Below are 11,509 nucleotides of genomic sequence, written 5' to 3'. Positions count from 1 at the left end.
GTTTCTGAAGATGTTACAAATAACACACAGCATACAATGCCATAATAACTTTGTATTATTGGTGTAGGACACTTATGTATGTATAACATCTGAGGATGTGTAGTTTTATTCATGTTTTCACATAATTGTACAGGATATTGCTATAATATTTCACAAATTGTTGTTCTATAGAACTAAAATATGTGAAATATTATAGCTGATAATGTGTATATATATATTATATAGTGTAATATATCAGATATTAATGTGTATATTACATTACATGTCACTTATTAGACGCTTTTATCCAAAGCGACTTACATACTCAATACTGTGGACCATCCCCACAGGAGNTCTCGTTTGGAATATGAGGAAATGAACTGCGGTCTGGCTCTCCCAGCTTGCCCGTTTATGCAAATCTGACAGTACAAGCGCTAGCCAATCAAACCGCGTGCAAGCTGGGAGAGCCAGACCGCAGTTCATTTCCTCATATTCCAAACGAGAAATTACGGTAGCAAATCACCCGGTTCTTTACGACCAGAACTATTTACCGGGATACAAACCGGAGGAACCAGGCATGGAGGGAGGTGGCAGAGACAGTGGGTGAAACTGGTAGGTTTTCGCCTGTTTGGGGAGTTTATATATATATATATTGCTCGCATAAAATCCCCGGGGTTTTTTGCTTTGTATGTTGGGGCGGGAGATTCATGTGATTGGTTGTTGGTCGCGTTGCTCGCAAAAAATCCCCAAGCTCTCAGACACGCCCAGCTCCAAGATTTTCAAGATTTTTTCAAAGCTGCTGTGTGGACGTACCGTTACAGGTCTATACAGGTTCATGGTACAATGCATAAGCTTCAAATCGAGAGACTGAAACTGTATTTTCCTTTACCGTTCTGTTCTAATTTCACAATAAAGTTAATAGTCATATTATGTTTTATTAACTACACCACTGTTTTTTTAACCTGCACCGCCTGGTGGTTAAAGCACGTTATTGAATGTTGTTGTTGAATAAGTTTTATTTGATGAAAACATTTAAATATTAAGAGTAGCCTACATACAAAATTGGGGGAAAGTAGAAGGAAGGCATGAAAGAAATATAGAATAGAAAATATCAAGAAGATTGATCTCTACAATAAAACAGTTTAGTGCAGGACGTCCAAAGGTATTAACAGGAGGATGTGCAAAACAGACAAACTAATAAGGCTTTATTTAAACATTGAAGAGCACTTTAAGTTAAGGTCTTCTTTTGAATAAGAAAAAAACGTTGCGGCTATCCACAGATAAATATGAAGTCTGACAAAGTACTTAACGTCCAATATATTGCATAGTTTATTTTGGCACTTGACAATCACCTTCCCTGAAAGTGACTCAGGTGTAACTAAAGTCTGATTTAAGGGTTGTTTATATTTCACATCATAATCAGAATCTGCAAAGTAACTAAAATACATGTAGTGGAGTAAAAATACCAGGTTAACCGCTGAATTGTAGTGGAGTAGAACAAAGTAGTGTGCTGCTGGACCCGTCCAATTCGTGCATCCCGTGGCGTGCAGTTGTGACGCTCCTAGCCTTCTCCCAAAAACTAAATTACTAACATATATATATATTTTTTTTTCTTTCTGAGTTGAGTTACAAGATTTCATTTCTGAACTCCTAACTGGATGTTTACCTGCATACAAAAAAGCCCGCTTAAAATTGATTGGTCAATACTACTCATACCACAATTGAGCTATAAGCAGAAACCAGACGTTTTTTTTTTTTTTTCATTGAAATCAGTAGCCTGCAGCTGAGAGTGAACCAAAATAGAAAAGTTGTGGGTTGTAAAACCAAAATCAATGAGCCGAAAACACTAAGAGCTCCACAGAGTTGAGAGGAAGTGTTGAACAGGCTTTCTCCTTCACCTGCCCGGATCAATTCAGTTTACTATATTCCCAAATTCACTTTACAAAACTAGCATAGAAAATACATCTCAATACATGGAAATAATGATTGAATATTATTTTATATAAATGTAGCTTACTTTTTTGGATCTATGAAACCAACACAGCGGGTATAATTTGGGGTTCTGTGTTTTGCTCAAGTACACAAAGGAGGAGCCGTAGATCCTCCAACTCCACAAACTGAGCGACAGCTGCTCTTACGCCAGTGAAAATGGAGAGAGGGTGGTGAGCTGTGTCAGGTGGTTGAAACCGTTTTAGGTCGTTCAGGGTGGATTGAATTTCATTTCATGGTGAGGAAGAAGCTCTTGCCCTTTAAATCTCTGTGGGAATGGCATCTCAGGATATGACTTGGACGAAAAAGTTTTAAGAATTTGTTTTAAACATCCAGGTTATTTGCTAAATTATTATTAAAGGACATTTTCAGTTTGAACCAATAAGACATTTGTGAATCCCCAAAAAACGATTCAAAATGAAGTTATCATACAAGAAAAAATATACATTCAGTATATTGGCTTTAATATCGACTACATAACAATTATAAAATACACCACAGCCTACAAAGACAGTCAATATGAATACATTACCATATTAAGTAGGTGTGGACTAAAGAAGATGTGGGTACTATTCCCACACCACTCATTCTTAACTTAAGTGCTCTTTAATGGAAAGACTCTTTAATGGAAAGACTCTTTAATGGGCTCAGATGCCGACAAGGACGGGAAGACTCACGCTCTTCCTCCAGGCATCCTCACACATCTTTTACATTTCTCTGCCAGCATAAATCAGCGGCTGAGGCCGTGCAGGAGTGTCATATCCAGGTGAAGATGGAGGCTGTGCCGTGTTTCATCTGATCTGCAGTCTGCGGTGCGGTCCTCGAAGAGACAATGGAGCAATGCTGCATTCTCTGTGCATGTGTGGTCTCTTCATTTGAGTGATAATTTTACAGAATATTTTTTTGGCACTGGTTTTGTTAACTTTATAGCCCAAACTGCTGTACTGCAATATCCAGTGTTACGATGACCTTCACATGAATGCCATTTTCCCCACAACCATTTCAAGGTAGAAGCTTTGCTGTGAGATGGAGGACACAATGTTGGTTTTGTAGCTCTGCAGTAGTTTCACAATAACAACACAGCACAGTAATAATCACCATGCTTCATACCTGAGGAAAGCAGGGAAACCAAGTCTGCTCTGGGTTTCTGGTGTAATATTTTCATGGGTTTTCTACAGGAGAATTGAGGGGGTGGGTGTTGATAAATACATTATACATAAAACATGAAGGCAATGTACCTGCCTACTGTGCAGGTCGAAAAGGCTGTGCATTAACTCCAGGGCTCTATAGTAATTTGTCAAATTATACGTACTGCTTATGCTTGCTCTCTCTGTGTGGGTGTGAGAGGCTGAACACAAAAAGCCAAAGTGCTGTGATTGAAACATGGTAGCACTCAGGCAGAGATCTAATTGAATTTAATATTTTAACATTAAGTTACAGTTTTGTAATTTTGCAAAGAGCAAGTGTGTTTCTAAAGGAGTTTACTCAACTCTTGTATTTACAGATCAAAGATGCATCTGAGTGGATAAGTGCATTTCTAAATGTTGCATAACTGTATGTGTGAATATTATATAGGACACTTGTATTCATACTGGATCTTCTGATTTGGTGTTGATGTCTTCCTTGTATACAGGCAGACAGACACATCATAGGAATGGATTGTCAAATAAACTGTTACATTGCAACTGTCTCAATAAAAGGGTTATCATTTGAGTCCACAGCAGTTTGTTGGGTTAGTAAAAACCTTCGATGCACAACATCAATCTTACAGTGTTTGCGACTAGCGAACCAGCACTTTAAGCTGCAACTCAAATAAATCACAATCGACAAGGCAGCAGCAAAAGGGAGTCATATTTAGTTGAATTATAATCAGCAGTACAGTGTCTGTCAGCTTTCATAAATAACTAAAAGACTTTGGAATTGAGTCGTAAAAAGAAAGAGAACTACAGTAGTAAAACGTTAACCATTATCAGCACTTAGTGACAGACACTTAACAACTTCACAGCCTCTAAAGTAAGCATCAACACTTTAACACACAGTCAAAGCTGGAAAACAAACATGAGCTCCACAAATCAGTAAATACTACAGTATTATTGCTCGAGGCTTAAAACATCAACAACCACAGCACCTTTACTGAAGGGCCATCGGTAAATACTGACTGAACCCCTCTGACAGTTTTACAGTATCTCTCAGACTCACCGACTCAAACAAGACAAAAAACAAACTAATGGCCTTGGGCAACTTAAAGCTATTTTGACCATTAATGCACACCCACTCACTCAAAACTAAACGCACAACAAGGAGGAACGCTGCAGATTTCCGTGAATGAAGGACAAAGACGCACAGCAGTGGGATTTTACATTTCATTAAACGTAATTCTGACAAACTTCAGAGAACGTTACAGACAGTATTTTAATATTTAGATGCTACTCTGTGGTAGAACAATGCTGATACTATGGCTAAAATAACCCTTAAGATTAAGATATGCAAGTATTTGGTTTGTTGAATCCCAACCGTTTTGGCCAGTTGCCTTTAACCATGAAGCAATGTATAGCTAAATATAAGGTACCGCCTTTAACTTGTTACATTTGAGCAGCTTTTACACGCCTAAATATGTATTTTTTCCCAATAAACAAAACCGAGAATCGACAGCCATATTTAGCAGCTCTGTGAGGCAGGTTTATTGTTAATGTGCAGCACCTCAATTTACCACAATGGCAAGCTAATATTTGCTTATCAATGTAAACCTGTACATGGCTCAAACACCATTGTTAAGTTTGCAGACGACACCACAGTGGTCAGGCTTGTCAGCAACAATGACGAGACGGCATACAGGGAAGAGGTTGATCATCTGGCAGAGTGGTGCGCTAACAACAGCCTGGCTCTCAACACCAAGAAGACGAAAGAGGTCATTGTGGACTTCAGAAGGAACAAAGACGGCACGCACTCCCCAGTCCATCTTAGTGGAGAAGAGGTTGAGCGGATCACCAGCTTCAAGTTCCTGGGAGTCCACATCTCGGAGGACCTCTCCTGGACCACCAACACCTCAGCCCTAGTCAAGAAGGCTCACAAGTGCATCTTCTTCCTGAGGAAACTGGCAAAACTCCGCCTATCCTCCCAGGTGCTAATGAACTTCTACCGTTGCACCATCGAGAGCATTCTCTCCACCTGCATATCAGTATGGTACGGTAACTGCACGGTCAAGGACAAGTGGTGAAGATCGCACAACGCATCATCAAGATGCCACTCCCCTCCATAGCCTCAGTCTATGAAAAGCGGTGCATGCGAAGGGCACGAAACATCATCAGAGACTCTTCCCACCCCAACCATACACTGTTTATCCCCCTACGTGGCACCCGCTCTGGGACACGCTACCGTAGCCTCCCGGGTAGAACCAACAGGACTACGCACAGCTTCTTCCCTTCAGCAGTCAGACTGCTGGCACTGCTGTCGTGTGCTGTGCTGAAGCGCAATTATACAGTACTGTATTCACTGTATTTATTATTATCTGTGAATTTATTCTTATTTATACATTTACCTTTATTTTCGTATCATTTATTTTGTACATACTACTGATAAATTGTGTCAGTAGTAACTGACTGTTTTGCACTCTGGTTAGACCCTCCTTAATTTCGTTACACTGTGCTTGCATTTTGTAATGACAATAAAGTAATCTAATCTAAACACAATGTGAAGCTGCAGTTGATAGGATTATCATTAGTTTTGCTGGCATTTGGTCAAAGCATTTGACAAGCTGAAATGTTCACACTACTGTAGATGAAAATGTAGATGCTCATCAAAGTTAGAGAATGTGTTAGGGCTGTGCAATAATCGTATTTTCATCACAATTACGATTTTGGCCTGCCACAATTACGAAAACAACATAATTGATTATTTTGCTTTGTTAGGTTGTGACAGTGCACTGCAACATATTTGATCTAATTTATTTTGGTCTAATTTATATTAGACCATATTAATATATGTTTAGTAGCTTGTGGAAGTGCGCTCCAAAATGTTTGTTGATTTTGTTTATTGGTATTTATTATTTTTGATATTATTTATTTAAATTTAAATATAAATGTATCATTTTTTTATTATTATTGGTTTTTCATTTGAATTATACGTTCAGGGTAATCAACAGTTAAAAAGATACTGTTCAAATTATTATATGTATTTGTCTTAAAGTTCAATAAATGGATGTTTTCAAAGTCAATGAATAATCGTATTTAATAATCGTGATGTCAATTATTGACCAAAATAATCGTGATTAGGATTTTTGCCATAATCGAGCAGCCCTAGAATGTGTTATAATTTCTCTTGAGGGGGGCATGAATGATTTCTGTTTTCATTTTAAGAAATGTTATGGTTACAGGGTATACAAAAGAAAAGAAAGGTAAGCATATGATAAGATAAAAATAACAATGAATCTGTTTTCAAATGTAATGGCATCCATCAAACAGTTTCCATCTGTTGCCATCAAATGCCTGGAAAGAAACAGATAAAGAAAATCTGAACGTATTTCATATTTTGTTTATCATCCCACATTCCTTTAACTACATTTAAGCGAACACTTTCTTAACCTACATTACAGAATACACTGGTTATCATGCATGGTTATAGTGCTGCAGCTCATTATAATTAATAACAATAATGTTTATTTGACCTCGTCCAAAATGCCATTATATTATTAAGTGGGTGTGCATGAGGCATCAAATTGTTGTGCATCCATGTGTGTCCTACCTGCTTTGTATGCACACCAGTGCGTGTTCAGGAGTCTGTGTTCAAGAGTCTGTGTTCAGGAGTGTGTCCTGCAGCCTCACACTGAGTGCCGTGCGGAGCCCATCTGCCTGTTGGACCGGCCAAACTGCTGCACTGTCAAGAAGAGCATCATACAACTTACTGAAAATGAGTGTGTTCGTGAGTGTGTGTCTGTGCGTAAGTAGGCATGCACACACCGTGTTACATTTCACTGCAACCATGAAAAAGGCTGCGTGATTAATCGCTGCTGCTCAGCTCGTCTTGGACTCCCTGCGGGTGAGGCGAGCTCAGAGGTGGCACATGTACTCACGGACAGTGCAGACATATTCCGGCAGCAAGTGCATTCATCACACCACAAGCATGAATGTACACAAACACACACACAAGGCATCTGTCTCTGCTGGTGCGGCAAGCTGCTGATTTCTCCTCTGTGCTATCTGTGGAGCGATTAGGAAAACATGGACAGAAATTAAGTGACAACGCAAGATGAAAAATGCAGGATTTAGCCGAATACAAGCCAAAACCAAATGAAGCATTTAAGAAATGTAACACAGAAGCTAGAGACATGATGCATTCAAAAATGTTTTATTAAGGTCTCTGCTAAATGTAACTTTCTTTTAATTCAGCCCGTGGCTTGATATGCTTATCACTGCAGTGTCTCCTCAATTACATGGCGCTCTCTCTCTGTGTGTGTGTGTGTGTGTGTGTGTGTGTGTGTGTGTGTGTGTGTGTGTGTGTGTGTGTGTGTGTGTGTGTGTGTGTGTGTGGGCTTTTTGAAACGTTTCCTCTTAATATGATGTGATAACTTCGCGTGAGGATTTCCATGCTGCAGCCAGGCAGAGGCAGGATGAGTAATATGCTGGTGCTTCAGTGTTTGCTTGACATATTATTGTGTGTGTAGGCTGGACAGTCCATCACCCGGCAGCTCGGACAAAGGTTGGTGACTCACCAAGAGCTCTGCCGAAGCATTAAGAAAAACAAAGTGATATAGAGAAGACGAGGGACTGGATTAGTGGTGACTTTGAGAGGGGGGGCGGGGAGGATGGAGAGGATGGAGAGGATGGAGGTCCACGGGGAGTCCAAAGATCCAGAGGGAGAGGAGAAATGTGTGAGCAGAGAGAAGAAGGACTGAGAGGAAAGGAGGGGACGTCTGCTTGGGCCCTGAAGACTGATCTGTGGGGAGTGAGGGAAGGATGAAGGATGACGGGAATAAAGAGAGATAGAGAGCAAAAGGGGGAGGCTAAGCTGCACCCAGTGGGACTCTGAGAGAAGCAGGAAGGATGAAGAGAGGCAGCTTGGAGGAGCTCTGGAGACTATAGACAAACACACAGACAATTTCTTTTGGATGTGGGCAGGAGAGCATATTTGCTCGAGTCAATAGACTTTGTGTGTGTGTATGTGTGTGATTACACTATATTCTCTTTCAGTGTTTACATAAACAGGAACCAGAGACTGCAGTGGGCCTCGAGCATCTTCTGACTTCTTACATTATGTCAGACTGTTTTGCAGATCAGCACGGACAAAACTAGAAAGGAACGCAGCTTAACTGTTTCCACTGGGAATAAGCGTGATCATTAATCGACTACTTCTTACTTTCAGTGCTGTGGAGTCTGAACATCATCTCAAAGGCACCCTGTGGTGTTCTGACCTCTGCTTTACATGAAAAGCAGAGTTTTGATGAGTGTATCTCCGAGGTATGGAGTAAAAATCATCATTTGGAGGTCCTAATTTACAAGAAGGAGAAACATGACCAGAGGCCTGTGTAACACTGAGCACAAATAATGAAAACATGCACATTGTAAGGCCTTAAAGACAGGTTATTTCAAAGGAATACAATCTTTGCGCGTCCATATGTTATTTGAAAGAGTTACTGCTCATTATAATCATTTGTTTGTCCATTCCGGCCCTAAAGAGATGTCTGCCTAACATGTGAAAAAGACAGATCATTCAAACCTGGCAAAAACTTTCTTCAACCCTAAATGACAATCTAACCTCCTTCCATAAAACCTAATCTCCTTTCCTACATTACATCCAGAGCTGATTCCACTTGGTTAGATACTCCCCACAACAACTGACTAATTTGAAATTATAAAGTAGCACAATATACTAACCTCTCTCCTCTTCTTATATTAATATTTAAAAAGATGCATTGTGCAGATTGAAAATGACTGGAAATACAAATAAATATGATCTGACCAGGTACAACTCGCAACAAAATAAACACATATCTTCAATGGGGTCACTGAAAGTACCAGTTCAGCTCTGTTATGATTTTGATACCTATACCCTAAAAAGAGCATTGAAATCTTTTTATGGAACCACAATCCCGAGTGAAAGCCATGCAAATTAACTTATCTGAGGAAGCTCTCCTCTTGCTCAATTTGAATTGAGTTGGGCAACCGTGAATAACCAAAACTAATTTAGAAATAAATCCTTTGAAGTAATAGATTTAGCAACAGAGAGAAAGCAGAGAAATCGTTCAAACCAACTTTCAGATTTCACTTCCCTGCTGCAGTCGCGCCTGCAGGGATGGAAAATGAAAATGTTCAACCCCTCAAGGATGAAATCTGAACTGCCCACACTTTCCTGAACTACAACACATGCATGAAATAGTGGAATAAAAACAGACTGCACGCTTCTGGGTCAATGTCAGTCATGCTACAGTGGGAGGTCGTCGCTGCACTTGAGAGACAGTCCCTCTGCCGCTGAGGGTCAACGCCTCCCAAAAGGGACGAGGAATATCTCACAAACTCTGCACACATCACTGCGTCACATGAATAACCCCAGCAGCTTCCTGCCAATGTCAGAGACACACAGGGCATATAAACACCCACAGCGACAGCAGGGAGAAGAACCGAGAGCGATACAAGGACACATTTGTGACAGATCTCTGATTAAACAGACGCAGAACAAATAGTATTTAGTTTTTTCCTCTGCATAAGTACATAAGTCTGCAGCTGACAGCGGGAGGGTGAGCCCGGCTCCACAGATCCGGAGCCATGCAGGAGGCTTCAATGAAATGTTAAATAATTGATTGTTGCCTGGCAATAAGAAAATAGCAGGTATAATGCCGCTCATAGTAAACGCCCGGCTCAGGCACCGTATGAATTTGTTAATTAAGTCAAGGCTTCGGGACGAAACGAAACCCTGTGGATGAGAGTAATTCCCCTGCTAGGTTAGCTAATTGAATCAAAGAAATTATTTATAACACAGTCATAGTTAATTTAAATGAATGTTTAATTTTAAAATGAATATAGGGATGAGTATATATATGTAAGAGCATGTGAGGGAAAGATATCTTATAGAAAGGAGGGAGAGTCTAAGCTTAAAGGGGCCCTATCATGCTCATTTCAGGTTCACATTTGTATTGTGTGCCTCTACTGTGACATGTCTCCATGCTTTAATGTTCAAAAAGGTCTTTATTTTTCTCATACTGCCTGTGCTGCAGTACCTCTTTTCACCCTCTGTCTGAAACCAGAGCCCAGTCTGCTCTGATTGGTTAGCTGGACGGCTGTTGTGATTGGACAACTGCTAAGAGATGTCCCGCCCCATGTTGTGTTGGAGCGCTAACCAATATAAGGGTGAGTGTAGCATAGTGCTGTCATTATGTAACAGAAGTACTGTATATATGTCTCCCTCTGGAGGGAACTCAGGGATATTAGCCTTTACAGATCATTGACATGTACAAAAACCTATATACCATACTAGAGGAAAAGGAAAACCCCCAAAAGCATAATAGGGCCTGTTTAAAATGGAACCTGATCTCACCAGAATGCGTGACTCCACCACGACTCCTTAACACCGCATTGCGTGGTGGAGTCACGCATTCTGGTGAGATCAGGTTGTTAAAATGTGTTATCACACTGAAGAGAAACAAAAATAACCCATAAAAGGTTGAACTGGTGGGAAAATGAAATGTAATATTACACAAATATGTCCACAGCTCAAGGGTAATACACAACAGCTGAGATTATCCATCGTGGGATGCTTTTAGCCCCGAACAAGCTGAGCCAGCAAACGGAGGTGCAGGTGAGAATCAGTCACACATTCATGCCTCAATAAAGCTGATGTTGGCAAAAATTAAGTGAGCTAGGCGAGGAGTGAGGAGGAGGAGGTGAGGGAGGAGGAGGAAGGAACATACAGTAAACTGCAGGAAGATCTCTGGAGCACCAGAATAAACAGCCCTTAGTATAAAGAGAAAATCCAAATATATTAAATTACACAATGTCACGTCATAAACTATTTATCCAGTGCTTTAACAAACGGACAGCTGCAGGTCATCTTTGTGTTGTGTGTCTCTCACACTCATCAGAACAGACTGCTCTGACATTACTGCAAAGCTATGACTGTAAACAAATATTGTTGAGACACATTTCACTTACAATGCACTGCTGTTTATTTCCAGGCCACATGAAATAAAAAAGGGCCAGTCATGTTGTCGAGAATGATCTGTGCTTCTTGTATTATGTTGCTTTTTTTATCAGTTAGTGTCATGTAAGGTTTTTCTGCACTTTCTTGCTGAGTTATGTGTCTTTAAAGTGTGTATCTATTGTTGGGTTGGTGTTTTGTCCTTTTGCTGTTTAGTTTATGTATCTCCTTAAGGCAGGCATTGCAAATTAGCTTGGGCTATAAATGCTGTAAAGTGTGGCATTGGTTTATACTTGCCCCTATACAGAAAAACTATGAATACACAAAAAATAAAATACAAATAATATAAATTGCAGGAGCGCTCATTTTTTAATCAATAAAGATTTTGAGCTTTTTGATCCACAAAGCACGGCTG

Source organism: Notothenia coriiceps, unplaced genomic scaffold (assembly GCF_000735185.1).
Source record: "Notothenia coriiceps isolate Sejong01 unplaced genomic scaffold, NC01 NC01_scaffold00017902, whole genome shotgun sequence".
Lineage (NCBI taxonomy): Eukaryota > Metazoa > Chordata > Actinopteri > Perciformes > Nototheniidae > Notothenia > Notothenia coriiceps.
The sequence above is the reverse complement of the archived record's forward strand: the minus strand, read 5'-3'. Positions refer to the sequence as shown.